Raw genomic sequence first — 16,217 nt, forward strand, 5'->3', positions numbered from 1 at the left:
TGGATTTTTGACCTTTTGTTTTGGATTAACAAAATGGTTGGAAGAAAGAACCGTGGTGCCTCCTCTAGTTGGAATAGAAGTAGGGCTGTCCCTGAAGTTGATGTGCCTTCTGATGGTGTCTCTTGGGAAATATTTTTGGAAGCTTTTTGTAAGAATTATTTCCCCGAGTCTGTGAAGGATGCGAAAGAGTCGGAGTTCATGACTCTCACGCAAGGTCCCCTTTTTGTACTTGAGTATAACAGAAATTTGAGGAATTGTTTTTCTTTGCTCCTGAATCCTTAAAGGAGGATAGAGCTAAAGCGAAGAACACAAGTAATCCATCTTCTTCTTCCACCTAAGGTTTGTAAATCCCTCTCATCATCTACTTCTACTGTTTTATCTCTTTATGTTTGGGATTATGAAGTGGATGTTGCATTCTTGCAACTATCCCTTCTAGAATCTCCTTATATCCTCTTTGTTTTATGATTTCACATCGATCTTAGCCATGATCATTGTGGAATCATCATGAAACAATGTCTAATCTTGATTCAATCCTTTGATTTGATTCTTATCATTTTAGATTTGTCTTTCTTAGTAGATTAGTGTATGATCTCTGTTTATTCTTTACTAGAATGAGAACCCCTTCATCTCTGGTTTACTTTTATAGAAAGTTTTGTTTCCTATTTAGTACCTTCATGTTTTGATCATTGTTAGTGTCTAGTCTTGCTCCTTAGTGTTAGAACACTATTATAGAGGTCTCTTTCAAGTTTGGTGATGTTTCGAATCATGTAAATCAAGTTTCGGATCAGAAACATCATTTCTGTCTGGTACTGACTCAGTTGGTCGACTGGGTCAGTAGACCAACCAATCGACCAAGCAAGTCAGTAGCTCTGTGTTTGGTCTGTTTTGAATGGTTTGATCTTCTATCTTTTAGATCTCTTTCCTAATAATGTATCCATGATTGTTTAGGATCTTCTTACTAAGTTTGGAACCATTCTCCTTGATTCTTGGGATATTCTTCGAAGCTATATAAGGTAAGGACAGTTACTTCTATAATTACATAGACTGCGTGAATCTTAGTTTCTATATTTGGATTCTTTTGGATTCATTACCATAAATGTATTCTTTTATTGTTATACTACTGATGCAAGTATTCAACTACAATAGCATTACACATATGTAATCTTTTGTTTATGAATATCTTTTATCGTTATTTGTATATGAGATTGATCTTGCCATTGTATATGTTCTATATGATGAATTTCTGGAAGTGTGTATGATATTGACTGATTTGAGAATGTGACTGATTAAGTATGGTTTGGGATTGAGAGGTGTCCTTTTGACACTCCTGTCGTTGGACATCAACGGAAATAGTATGGGATGTTTTCGGGGGTGCCCATTGACACCTTCCTGAACTATTGGTTGTCATACCTAGGACTGTCTGGCAGTGTTTGGCTAGGATGTCCCCATTATATCAGACTCGAATTGGAAGGGTATTAAGACCGAACAACCCCCGGTAGCAATGGGGATTCATGGGCGCTCAAGACCGGTAATCAATCCGTGAGAGGACAAGAATCACATTGTGGATACTCGCGAGAGGCCATTTATTGGTAGGGTTGCAAATCGATAGACTTGGGCTCACGAGCACTCAAGACCGGTAACCAATCCGTGAGAGGACGTGAGAGCTTCCCATTTACCATTTGTGGATGACCAATAGGGTTGATGAGTCTGTAGTTAGGGACTATGAGGACTCTAGTGTGAAGAATATCGTAAAGGATCGCCAGAGGCGAGGAATGGACGTATCTGGATCTGACTTGATGTAACTAAGTAGAAGACTTGCATTTGGCTAGGATTAACCCTGACATGCGCCAATACTTAGATTAATGGTGATGAGAGAGAGCGGTGACCTAAACCGTAGCAAAGGTTATCCGTAAGGTGTTCCGACCCACTACCAAATGGCGTTGTGTGATGAGACCTTCCCAAAGAAGTATGGTGCTATGACTTAAAACATGTTTGCCAATAGAGACCAGCATACATAGAGTTAGAATCATACATACATTGTTTGTCTCATATCATATTGCATCATGTTATGCTCTGTAATCATGTTATTTATGTTATTGTGGATTTAACTTGCCTTACTGAGTTTCTCTGAAACTCACTCCTTTTGTACAATATCTTTTGTTAGACTTCTCTACAGGTTCTGAGTATTATGACGGCCCATATGAGGAAGCACAAGGTGAAGAGGTATACTTCACGCAGGGTAATAGCAGTTACGACAATTACGGTGAAGATCCCTCGTGTGATCATGCTTCGTACTATGATTAGCCTGACGGTGAGTGGAAGCGTCTGTGCCTGATTTCAGAAGTCTACACTTATAAAGACTTTCTTTATAAAGTTGAAAACTCGTTGGTTTAGTTTTGTTACTTCTTTTTGAGAACAGTTGTAATATCTTTCCTTCGTTTGAGCTACTTTCCGCTGCACTTGTGGAGTGAGATTCCGCCTCACTCTACTTTCTTTGATTTGATACTTATCTGTTATCTTTTGCACTCTGATATTATATGATCTTATTCTTTCCTTATTTAGATCTCTTGATTATTATATTTATACATTGATTATATATGTTCACGATTATGTTATTGCATATGTGGGAGGATGATTTCCTTGATACTTGATCTTCGGGGCTGTGGATCATACACCCGGGTATGGCAGATAGGGTACTAGCTAGGTGGATGTGACACTCGATGAACCAGTACTCAAAGAACGCGTCGTACAAGAACTCTCTACCTGCAGCGTATCTGTCACATCCCGCCCAAATACACCCAGCCTATACCCTATCTGGGTTACCCGAGGGAGTGATCCACAGCCCAAAAGATCAAGTTTAGGAACGATCATATCCATTTAGCACAATAACATAATCAAAAGCAAGAACAAATCATTAATTCTAATAAGTTAATAATAAAAGTCAAGAAAGGATCACAGAAGGATCACTAAAGAATATCAGAGTGCGGAATAACAAGATACCAAATCAAAAGACAACTGTAGAGTATAGCGGAAATATACCCCACAACATATGCGGAAGGTAGATCGAAATCTAAAGCAAGCTCTAAGCTAATACAAGTAAAATAAAAGTCTAGAAGAAACAAGAGAATCTAATCAACATCTTCAGTCGGCTCTTCTTCTTCTTCAGTCTTCATCTTCTTCACTTTAGGGTCATGCTCTTGAAGCTTCAGATCAGCATCTATCGCACGATCCCATCGATGAATAAGAAGATGCCGGCTGCCATCAATAGGAGTCGTCAGTGCAGCCCAAATCCGAGTGTTGGCTGCCTCGCTGTTCATTACCTTGTCCAAGGACATCCGGAGTTGTACCATGTACGGAAAGGTTCTCTGCGCTGGTGCACGGGTTCTCTTTCGTACCAGCAATGTCATCTAAAAACAAGTCCCCCGAAGGGTAAGCTCAAAAGAACTTAGCAAGTAAACCAAACACAATAAGCATCTTCACATGCATTCACAAACAAACATATATGCAATGATATGAAACAATATATGCAAATATGCTTCTAACTCTATATATGTATGCTGGTCTCTATTGGCAGACATGCTTTAAGTCATAGCACCATACTTCTTTGGGAACGTCTCAATCACACATCATCGGTTGGTAATGGGTCGATACACCTTACGGACAACCTTGGCTGGGGTTTAAGTCACCGCTCTCTCACATAACCGTCTGGTCTAAGTATTGGCGCATGTCAGGGTAAAGCCTAGCCCAATGCAAGTCTTCTACTTAGTCATAACAACTCAGATCCAGATACGTCCATTCCTCGCCCCTAGCGATCCTTTCCGGTATCCTTCACATTAGAGTCAGCATAGTCCCAGACTACGGACTCATCAACCCTATAGGTCATCCACATATAGTAAATGGGAAGCTCTCATGTCCTCTCACAGGTTGGTTACCGGTCTTAAGTGCCCATGAGCCCAAGTCTATCCATATGCAACCCTACCCATAAATGGCCCCCACAATGTGATTCATGTCCCCTCATGGGTTGGTTACCGGTCTTGAGCGCCCATGAATCCCCATTGCTACCACGGGTCGTTCGGTCTCAATACCCTTCCGAATCGGGTCTGATATAACAGAGGTATTCCTAGCCAAACACTACTAGACCAATCCTAGGTATGTCAACCAATAGTTAAGGAAAGAGTCAAGGGGCACCATAGGAAAGCATCCCATACCACTTCCACTGATGTCCAAAGATAGAAAAGCCAATAGGGCATTCCCCATTCCACAACTACGACCTAAGCATCCACATCACATCATGATTCCAAACATTTCATAATCACACTCATATCCACATCATAGTCCATATCACATTCTCATAATCAATAATCAATTCTAATATGAAATTAATAATGTGGACAAGCTACTGTAGTTGCAAAAGTATCATGATGTAAAGAAAACCAAACAACAGTAGTTAAATCATGCATTCATTCATAATACATAAAAACACGTAAATAGGCATATTGTGAGTTGGAATACTCACCTCGTAATCCAAACTTATAGTCTTCAAATAAGAGATCAGAGAACAGATCCAAAATCACCTAAACAAGCTTGACAAAACATGTATAGGTCATAAGAAGTGATTCCAAAAGATTGGAGTCGAAACGGATCAAAAACAGAGTTGCTGTCACTGCGGGTTGATTGGCTGGGTTGAGTGCTCCAGTCGACCCAGGCAATCTGCCCATGAGCAAATCCGAAAATAAAAAGAGAATCTTGATCCGAAACCTATGCTACACAAACCGGAATGCGACGAAACTTGGAGAAATTGTCTAACACAGTAGTCTAAGACTAAAAAGCATAATTTAGACATCAAACCACCATTAAAACCATTACTTACTAATTTAGAATCATAGTTTCTATTTTGGAAAACAAGACTTTCTAATTTGGAAAACAACATGGTTTTCAATGAAAACAAGCTATGAATGAAAGAGATGAACTAGAGATGATGAGACCTCATTCTAGTATATGAACACGGTAAATCAAGAGTAAGAATGATCATAGAGATGCATCTAATATGCTAGAAGAAATCGAAATAAGAACATGATCATAGTTTAAGAAGAAATCAAGAAAATCATGTAGAGAATGAATATGAAATCATAGCATATAGAAGAGAATGATCCTAGTAAGAATGAATCAATAGCATAATAGATTGAATACTAACCTTTGATTGAAGAACAAGAGAGAGAAAGCTTGAGAGTTGAATGTAGATCTTCTTCCACACCAAAGGAGGCTTGGAGATGAGTTTCCTTCGTTCTCTAGGTGTTTTGGAGGCTAGGGATACTAAAAACACGAAGTTATGAGGTATATATAGCAATAATGACCTAAACAGAAGATTCTGCTTGAATTCAGTTTACTTGGGTCGAGTGGGTTGGGTTGGTTGGCCCAGTCGACCCGGGCTGACAGCATAGCCTAAAATAGGGATTTGAGGGCCTTTCTCTTATCGGAATCAAACGAAATTTTAAACATAACAACTATAACTTACCTAGCATAGGGAAATGGCTTTAAATCATATCTAACTATGCTCTAAGGTCATCAACCAATCTTCTCTTCATCAAGGTGCATTCTCTTTTCTAAATCAACCAAGCTCTTCAAGTAGGGAATTCCATCATCAATTTTCTATGGGTTTTCGAATCCACACTAAGGGAGAGGTCCAACTTGACTTCCTAGGACCTTCTAAACATATCAACACCATACTCAAGGTCCAACTTCAAGGTCAAACATCAAACAAGTTCTTCTTCATCCAAAATAAATAGGGTGTCTAATTTAGGTTTTGGGCTGGATTTCACAGTATCAAACCGGTCAAGCCATAGTACCTCCTCTCTCGGCTGAGCTGGAACTCGACCTCTACCTCTCTGAGCACCGACTAAGCAACCTCAGCCTCGACCTCGTCCTCCTCTCTGCATGGTGTGAATGTATGTGGAAAAGACAGAAGACATTGCTTGTTAGAGTTGTTTTGAAATTTCAGGTAGAAGGGTATTTTCGTAATTTTTTTGGAAAATTTCAAATATGGGGAAAATGAAAATTGAACATACTAGCATGTGCATAATACTTGGAATAGCATGTTAAGATGTTTTATTTGAAGAAAATCCGTCGAAATCTTGGTCTAAAATAAAAAATTCAGCAAGAAGGAATTTGGCGATTTTGCAATTTAGGTCAAAATTGGATTTTTGAAAATTATGAAATTGGTTGAATCAAACTACATGTACACATCCACAACATCATTTTAATCATGTAGCAATTGATTTCGTGTGAAAATTCCAAGCGGTTTGTGAGAAATCAATTTTTTTCTAAAGTTTAGCGATTTCGGTTGCGAAAGCGATGTGAAAGTGCAAGATTGTGTTAGAACTTGTTGTCTAAGCATGGCATTGTGTTAAAAACTCATGGAACATGTTTCTAAGTGTTCCTAAACATGATTTCTGGCAATAGACATAAGCAACACATGATTTTTGTTGAAATGCAAGCATGAGAAGATGAATTTGAGATTGAGAATGAGTGTTTACCTTGTATGATCATCTAAGTGAGATGTAGTGTTGTTGTTGAAGCACCAAACTACTTGGAAAACACTTAGAAAGACCTTAGCACTTCTTCTCTAGAGCTCCCTCTCAAGTTTGCAAGGTTTGAAGTGAGTTTGGAATGAGTTTTTGATGCTTAAAAGCCTGATTTTTGTGTGCTGCCAGGCTTGGTCGATTGATGGTCGACTGGGCCAATTGACAAAGCATTCGACCAAATGACCCAGTAGCTCCAATTTCTGATGAATTTTGGAAAATTGTGATTTTTGTCCTATGATTGCATATTTGATGACTAAATGGAAGTATATGAGTATGATTTAAGATTTTCAATCATTTGGACTTGTGGATTTTGTCGAATCTTCGATTTTCGGTGTTTTTGACGTTTCGGTTTTTGTAGAATGGTTCTGTTAAGAAGTGGTCGTGGTGGATCCAGTAGCCACGGAGGTGGTGAGATACCTTTCGATTCTGAGATACCCCTTGATGGTTCTGATTAGTAGACCCACACTGGTGATCAAGGTACTCATGATGTACCCAGTGCCCCAAACATCGGAAGTTTTCGTGATATTGCCAACATCATGGGCAATATGATACAATAGCAAGCAAACCAGTTCAATCAGATGTTGACGTGTTTCATGACTCTAAACAATGAGACTCGTGTTGGTGTTAACGAAAATCCTCATACCGCAGTCCTGAATGCGGAAAGTGTAAACCCAGCCCTAACCTTGACCCGGAAACCTTGTTATTTGTAGGTCCGATGACCCGAAGTAAAGTAAGAAGTCAGCTTTGGGCCATCCCAGTAGAGGACTTGGTGTCTGGCTTTGAATCCATGGAAGTTGATGATGAGGTTCTATTTATGGAAACTGAATCCTGATGAAGATCTAATTAGTTGATGGACTTGGAGTGCTCTCTATCTTGGTTTGAAGGCATTTCTACCTATTAGGTAAGTCACTTGACTTGTGTGCAAAACCCCTTTAGGATTGGATTTGATCTGGGCCTTCAATTCCCTGTTTTGGTCTTCTTGTCGGCATTGGTCGTGTGATTGGTCGATCTGGGCCGATCGACCAATCCACTCGACCAATGAGTCTTTGTCTTTGGCAATTAGGTTGTTCTTGCTCTATTTAAGTCCAATCTCGAGTCCACTTCGTATTTGCTGCCTCCAAACTCTCTGGAGCAGACCAAAGACCTCTGCAAGTCATCTCTCTTGCATCCTTGGTGTTTTCTTGACGGATCTTCGTCGAAACTCTTCTTTTTGCATCAAAAGGTATGTCTACTCTCTCTTCTTCTCCTCCATCTTTGTTTTTCTTTCCTTTTTGAGTTGAGACAGTAGAAGAGATGCTGCATTCTCTGTTGCAAACATCTCTGAACATGTTCTCATGATCATCCTAAGGATTTGAGGCTAGAACAATGATCTTAACCATGATCATTGCAAGCTTTTGAAGGAATCATGATCAAACCATGATTTAATCTCTGTTAAACTTCTAATCTGAATTCTGATCTCTTTGGATCTTCTATGTTGATCATGTTAGTAGTTAATTACTGTGTTTTCTTCCCATGATCCATAATCTATAGATCTCTAGTTGTTCTCTTCTACCTTACTATGTGTTCTTCATGATGCATGGTAGTTACATATATGGTAGGTTTTATTTCCTTATTTAGATTTATACTTCTAAGCCTTATTCCATGAAGATCTATGTATGTTTTCATGTTTTCATTACCGAAAGCAATGATCCATCCTCCTATTGTTCTTGTCTTTGTTTTCTATTTCAAATTTATCAAGATCCATGATTGAGTTAATTATGGTAACTTTTTGTTTCCTAATTTGGATCTTGATATCTTGATTGGATTGGTGTTTTGAGGTCCCCTAGTTGTTAGAATACTACTGATGTAGTCCACCCCTTGATTAGTACCCTTTTTGAACCACCAAATTCGGATTTCATATCTTAAAACTCTGTTTTTTTTAGGCTACTGTCTGCATTGGTCGACTGATTGGTCGACTGGACCACTCGACCAATCCACTCGACCAATGAGTACAGCAACTCCAGATTTGGTCCGTTTCGGATGTTTTGATATCTTTTCTGTTAGGGATCTTTCCTAATATGTTGTATATACTTGTTTAGGACCTTCATCTCAAGTTTGCCAAGATCTTACTTGATTTCTTAGGATTCCTTTGCGGGTTATAAAAGGTAAGGATGGTTATTTCCTTAATTACATAGATAGCATGAATCTAGTTTCTATATTTGAATATCATTGATATGATTCCTAAATTAGATTCTTACAATGATATACTACTGTTGCATAACTTTGATTACAGTAGCATTATTTATTTATGTTGAATTGATTCATGTATGATTTACTTACCAATTATATACATGTGATTGTACTTATTGATTTCTTTCCATATATGAAGTTACCATATATGTGATGATATGAATTGATGCATGTGTATGCTTAAGTATGGTTTGGAAAGGAGAGGTGTCCTTTCGACACTTCTGTCCTTGGACTACTACGGGAATATTATGGGATGTTTCCGGAGATGCCCTCTGGACACCTTCCTAAAGCTGTTGGATGACATATCTAGGATTGTCTAGTAGTGTTGGGCTAGGATGTCCTGTTATGTCGGACCCTAATCGGAGGGGTATTGAGACCGAACGACCCGTGGTAGCAATGGGGATTCATGGGCGCTCAAGACCGGTAACCAACCCGTGAGAGGACGGGGAATCACATTGTGGGGACCATTTATTGGTAGGGTTGCATATGATTAGACTTGGGCTCACGGGCGCTTAAGACCGGTAACCAACCCGTGAGAGGACGTGAGAGCTTCCCGTTTACCATATGTGGATGATCAATAGGGTTGGTGAGTCCGTAGTCGGGGGACTATGAGGACTCTAGTGTGAAGGATACCGGAAAGGATCGTCGGGGACGAGGAATGGAAGTATCTGGATCGACTTGATGTAACTAAGTAGAAGACTTGCATTTGGCTAGGTTTTACCCCGACATGCGCCGGTGCTTATACCAAATGGTTGGGAGAGAGTGTGTTGACTTAACCCCCTGCCAAGGTTTGTCTGAGGGATGAAGGACCCTTTACCAATCGGCTGCTCGAGACCGGTGAAATGATCCGTGAGAGAATCCAAGATATCTTAAATGGTTGAGGATGTGAGTGGACTTTCCTAAAGAAGTACGGTGTTATGACTTAAAGCATGTGCACTAATAGAGACCAGCACACATAGAGTTAGATTCATTCATTCATTGTTTGTCTCATATCATATTGCATTTATGTTTGTTCGGGAATTCTGCCATTTATGTTATTATGGATTTTTAAGCGCCTTACTGAGTTTCTTTGAAACTCATTCCTTTATTGTACAATGTTGTTAGACTATCCTGCAGTCTTGAGTACTATGACGGTCCCTATGAAGAAGCGCAAGGCGAAGAGGCATATCTCCAGGAAGGTGATTGCGGTTACCACAATTACTCTGAAGATTCCGCGGGTGGTTATGCTCCGTACGATGCTTAGTCCGACCATGGAGTGGAAGCGTCCTTGTGCTATTTATGAGATTTACACTTACAAGGATGTTGTCTATAAAGTGGAGAACAATTTAGTTACCCAATGTACTTATTCCTGGGATTAGGTTTTGTCTAGTTTATTCTTTTAGAGCTACTTTTCCGCTGGTTGTAAAGTGGGATTTTTGCCTCACTTTACTTATCCGTTTGATACTACGATTATATTTAGTATTCGATTCATTTATGATTCATTATTTCTTTATTGGATCTATGATTTATCTTCCGCACTCTTGTTATGATTGTTCATGATTATGTTATTGTTTATGTGGGAGGTTGATCACTCGATACCTGATCTTCGGGCTGTGGATCACACTCTCGGGTATGCCGGATAGGGTACCGGCTGGGAGGGCGTGACGATTGGTATCGAGCAAGGTTCGAGGAGATCCTAACCACAAAAGACAACAATCTGAACATTCTGAGTCATTGATCTGAAATGACTCTTCTACTCTTAGAAGTGAATAATAGAACAACTGAATTAGAAACTTGACCTTTGAGGCATAACGAACATTTCCGAATAACATACCATAATTATACTTGAACAAATGTCACTAATGCAAGGAAAAGAAAGTTGCATAACATACAATAATTAAAGAGAAACAAAATGAACTTCATTAATTTCAAAAGTTTTTACAACGATTACATCCGAAATGCATAAATGGAAATCCTAAGGTACGGTCTATCTAGGTGATCTGCTCTCCCGATCTCTCGTATGCTCGAACTCCTCTGCTAGGCTGAGTCACTGATGCTCTATCCTATCTGTCGTGACTCCATCCTCTCGTACATCTGCTCTGTCCGACCTCCATCCTCTCTAGCATGGAAGTCATCGATCTCATCTGTGCTCCAAGATCTGAAGTCTCCGGAGCTGCATGTGAAGGGCCACCCACCTCGAAGTGTGATGAAGGAAACTCGTGATGCACGAGGCTCGGCCTCGTGCATATCTGCATCATCTCCGGCCTGATCATCACTACTCGGGACCGATATCCTCTCCTCCATCCTCGATCCCTGATCCTCATCCTCCGATTCATCATCATCCTCACCCTCTGGACCGGGAGATCTCTCGCCATCGCTGTAGTCTCATCGACGAATGGTCCGAGTCCCAATAGGGTATCCCCGTGATCTAGTGTCCTTTGGTGTATCCTCGAAACTCACCCCGAAATGCCTGAAGATCAAAGTCGGTAGCCTCCCATAGCAAAGGTTCCGCATGCTAGGCCGCAGAACTAAGTCCAGCATGACCTGCTGAATGATGTAGGAGAGATCGATCTCGAAGCCCATGTAGATGCGGTAGATGACTAAGGCCTCCATCACCGTGACCCGATGGTGATGTCCGGCTTTCGGCATGATGTTTCGGCCGACTATGCGACCGATAATACGTGCGAGAACCCGTCATCCGTCCGCTAGTCCACGGAGTGAAGCATCGACGGCTATCCCATAGCGTAGAGCATATCTCGCGGCTCGTACGGCATCGGATGGCTGTCCGGGATCTGCTCCTGCGGTATCCACACACTGCGCTGTGGATAGTAAGGAACTCGTAAGATCTCAGCCGGTGTCCGGGTAGAGAAGCGAATGCGAGTCCGGAAGACCACTGCTCCGAGGACAAGTCTAAGTGGATGTCCTTGGCCTCGAGCCTCCTCTCCGTGTAAGTAAGGTTGCTTTGAAGAACAACCTCACTAGCTCCGGGTATACCGGTAGATCCTCGGTGAAGAGATGAGTCCACCGTAATGTGTCGAACCTCTGCCGAATCCTAAAGGCTCTGAGCGTGGCGTAAGTGAAGTAGACGTCCCATCTCGATGTTGCGATGGCCGAAGTAGGCCTCGTACGGGAACTCGGCTCGAGGGTGTGTCAAACATGTCCGGTCTCTAACCTCCTGTCTAGGCTCGAAAGGAACCTGACCTCTGCCCCTAAGAGCACCTACGATGCGACCACGACCTCTACCTCCTCCTCGCCCTCCCCTCTGCATAGTGTATCTGTGAAAGAGACAAGAGACAATTCCAATTAGTGCTATTTTAAGATTTGAGCCAAAAGGGTATTTTCGTAATTTTTCGGAAAATTCCAAATTTGGGGGAAATTTGATTTGAACATTCTAGCATGTGCGCAATACTTGGAATTTCATGTCTATGATGTTGGTTTGATGAAAATCGATCGAAAACTTAGGTTAAAGCGAAAAATTCAGCAAGAAGGAAATTTGGGGATTTTGCAATTTAGGTCAAAATTGGATTTTTGAAAAGTTGAAATTGGTTAAATCAAATTGTATGGACCTATCTACAATGTCATCTTGAGCATGTAGCATTTGATCTCGTGCAAAAATTTCAAGCGGTTTGAGAGAAAACGAAATTTTTCTAAAGATATCGATTTCGGTATAAAACTTTGCGAGATGAGCACCAATGTGTTAAAACTTGTTGTCTATGCATGGCATTGTGTTTAAAACCTAAGGAATATGTTTCTAAGCATTCCTAAGCATGATTTCTAGCATTGGATACAAGTAAAACATGGTTTTATTGAAATGCAAGCATGAGAAGATGAAAATGGAAGAAAGAATGAGAAATTTACCTTGTTTGTGAAGATGGTGTGTTGTGGTGTTGTTGTTGAAGCACTAAATCACCTCAAGAACACTTGTGGGAACTCTTGGAGATTTTCCCTAGAGCTCTCTCACCTTTGGAAGAAGTTAGAATGAGGTTGAAATGTGAAAATGAGGCTTATAATGCGAATTTTCGCATTGCATCTGCATTGGTCGACTCATTGGTCGATTGGGTCACTCGACCAATCACTCGACCAATGGTCACAGTGACCTCTTTTGCTGTTGAATTTTTGGAAAATGTGATTTTTGCCTTATGGAATATTGTTTGATGATTATATGGATATATTTGAGCATGATTTAAGTTTTCAAATCATTTGGACTTGTGGTTTATGTTGAATCTTGAAATTCGGTATTTTGATGTTCTCGGTTTTGCGAGAATGGTTACTCGAGAAGTGGCGTGGTGAATCCGGTGGTCATGGAGGTGGTGAAATACCTCGGGGGAGGTGGTGAAGTACCTCATGGAGGTGGTGAGATACCAAATGTTGATCGGGGTACTCATGAGATCCCCGGTGCCCGAATGTTGGAAGTTTCGAGATATTGCCAATATTATGGGCAATATGATGCAGCGACAAGCGGCTCGGTTCAACCAGATGTTGGTGGGTTTCATGACTCTGCATAATGAGACCCGGGCTGGTGCTAATGCGAATCCTCATGCCGCGATCCCGAATGCGGGAGGTTTAGTTGGAACTCCTCATACTCGCTTGATGGAGAGTTTTCACGAAGATGCAAGTACCCACTTTCACTGGAGTTACCAAGGACCCCTTGTTTCCTAACAAGTTGCTTCGTGAGTTGGAGAAGGCTTTCCGAGCATCTGCAATGCTCGGAAGCTCGAGAAGATTTTGTTTGCTTGAGCGAAGTTGCAACAAGAAGGCTGATGCATGGTGGATCTCCACTCGGCTTTGTTTTGGAAGGTTTGCATGCGGGAGTTGTAACTTGGGAGTTATTCAAAGAGGCTTTTTGTATGAACTACTTTCCCGAGGCGGTGAAAGATGCGAAGGAAGCTGAGTTTATGATTACGACTCAAGGAACTCTGTCTGTGTTGGAGTACCAACGGAGGGTTCGAGGAGCTTCATTTCTTTGCTCCAGTTCGTTGAAGGAAGACCTCGCCAAAGCAAAGAAGTTCTTCAAAGGACGCGCCTGCCATTAAAGCTTACCTCACGGTCCGGCCTATAGTGAGCTATGCTCAAGTGGTGCGAACTCGAAGAAGTTGGAAGAAACGAGAGAAGGAAAGTGCTCGTGTGCAAAAGCCTTGGCGGTCAAGGAATTCTGGTTTGGTGGATCGCAATGACCGTCGTTTTGTGAGACCTACACCCTACCCCACTCCTACCTTTCGGGCTAAGAGTGTAGGTCGGAGACACGGGTTTTCAGCAGCCCGGCCGGTTTAGACGGTATGGCGGAAATCGACCACCGGCAAGTGCAAGTGTAGTGCAAGTGCAAGTGCAAGGCCTTTTGTTCGGAAGCCCTCTGTTGCAGCCACCCCTGTTGGATCCGGCAATCCTGTTTGCTTCTCTTGCAAGCAAGCTGGTCATTTTGCTCGTGCTGTCCCGAAGCGGCACGCTTGCCAGCCTTGCCCCGTGGTGAAGAGTGCTCCTGCTCCTCCTCCCTCTGGTAGAGTTTTCGGTATTTCAGTCTTTGAGCGGGGACCCAAGCCATGATGTGATTACAGGTACATTGTTAGTCGCTTCTATTTCTGCATTTGTCTTATTTGATACGGGTGCATCTCATTCGTTCATGTCATCTGCATTCATCAAGAAGACTAACCTAATCCCCGAGAAGTTGTCTAGTTGTTTATTGATTAGTACACCTCTTGGTCTGTTGTGGAGCTGGGATAAGGGGTTATCTAAATGTCTGTGTTGATTGGTGAGAAGAACTTGGAAGCCAATTTTGTGATTCTTGACATGAAGGACTTCGATGTTATTTTGGGAATCGATTGGTTGTCAGCCCACAAAGTTGTGTTCCTTTGTTCCTCAAAGAAGATTCGGTTCCATATTTGTGGAAGTCCGGTCTTTGAATTTCGGGGTGAAAAGAGAAGGGTTTGTAAGAAGGTCTTTGTCTGGCCTGATGCAAGTCTATGCCCTAGTGGATGATGCTTCATCCGAAGGCAAGGGTATAGTGGAGAAAAGAGTCGATGAAGTCGAGTTGTACTGCGACTTTGTTGATGTCTTCCACTGATGATCTATCGGGAGTGCCTCCAGGACGAGATGTCGAATTCTCTATTGATCTCGTCCCCGGTGCTGCACCGGTATCTAAAGCTCCGTACGGGATGGCTCCTCTTCGAGTTGAAAGAGTTGCAAAATCGGTTGAATGAGCTCATTGTTAGAGGTTTCGTACAGCCTAGTGTGTCACCTTGGGGAGCTCCGGTCTTGTTCGTCAAGAAGAAAGACGGTGGTATGCGCTTGTGCATCGACTACCGTGAGTTGAATAAGTTGACTATCAAGAATAGATATCCGCTGCCCGGGAATCGATGATCTCTTCGATCGGTTGAAGGGTGCAGTTGTGTTCTCAAAGATTGACTTAAGGTCCGGATATCACCAATTGAAAGTGAAGTCTAGTGATATCTTCAAGACGGCTTTCCGAACGCGGTATGGTCCTCCGAGTTTAGAGTCATGCCCTTCGGATTGACCAATGCTCTGCGGTGTTCATGGACCTCATGAACCGAGTATTTCATGATGTGCTTGATAAGTTCGTGATTGTTTTCATTGATGACATCTTGATCTATTCGAAGAGTGAAGAAGAGCATGCGAGTCATCTAAGTTTCACGTTGCAAAGGTTGCGAGAAAAGAAGTTGTTCGCTAAGTTTAGCAAGTGTGATTTATGGCTTAAAAGGTGGTATTCCTTGGTCATGTAGTTTCAGCCGAAGGTATTCGGTGTCGATCTGAAAAGGTCCAAGGCTGTGGCTGATTGGGAGAGACCGAAGTCGATATCGAAATAAGAGTTTTCTTGGATTGGCGGGTTACTACCGAAGGTTTATTGAGAACTTTTCTCGGTTGGCTGCTCCTATGACTAAGTTGACCAGGAAAGAAGAAAAGTTTGTTTGGTCCGGCCTTTGTGAGAAGAATTTCCAAGAGTTGAAAAATATTGAGTTGTGGACCGGTCTTGGCTTAACAAAACGTTTCGGTATCGGTTATATGGTGTTTTTTATCTTAAATGTCGGTTTTGGTTTGTGTTTTGGGTCCAAACAGAGCAGGGGGATGGCCTCCCCCACGTCACAGCAGTTGGAGGGTGGGGGGATTTCACTCCACATTTTGTTCCGCTCGGCTTTTTTTTTTTTTTTTATTTTTTGGCGTTTTTTGTCACCCGCCCAAAATCTCGGGGGGCCCACATTTGTTTTGCGTGAAGTCGGGTTTTATTTAATGTTGACTTTGAAGTTTGACCGTGATTTCAGTTTTTCTATCTTTGAAAATCTTAGGAAGATGTCTTTGTGGGCCATCTCAGTAGAAGATATGGTGTTTGACCCAAAACCCATGGATATTGATGATGGTGTTTCCTTATGGAAACCTTACTTGATTTGGTGTTGAACTATTTATTTGTGAAGAAGAACT

The sequence above is a fragment of the Hakea prostrata genome, chromosome 9 (assembly GCF_041222555.1).
Source record: "Hakea prostrata isolate BN-2017 chromosome 9, UWA_Hpros_2, whole genome shotgun sequence".
NCBI classification, from domain to species: domain Eukaryota; kingdom Viridiplantae; phylum Streptophyta; class Magnoliopsida; order Proteales; family Proteaceae; genus Hakea; species Hakea prostrata.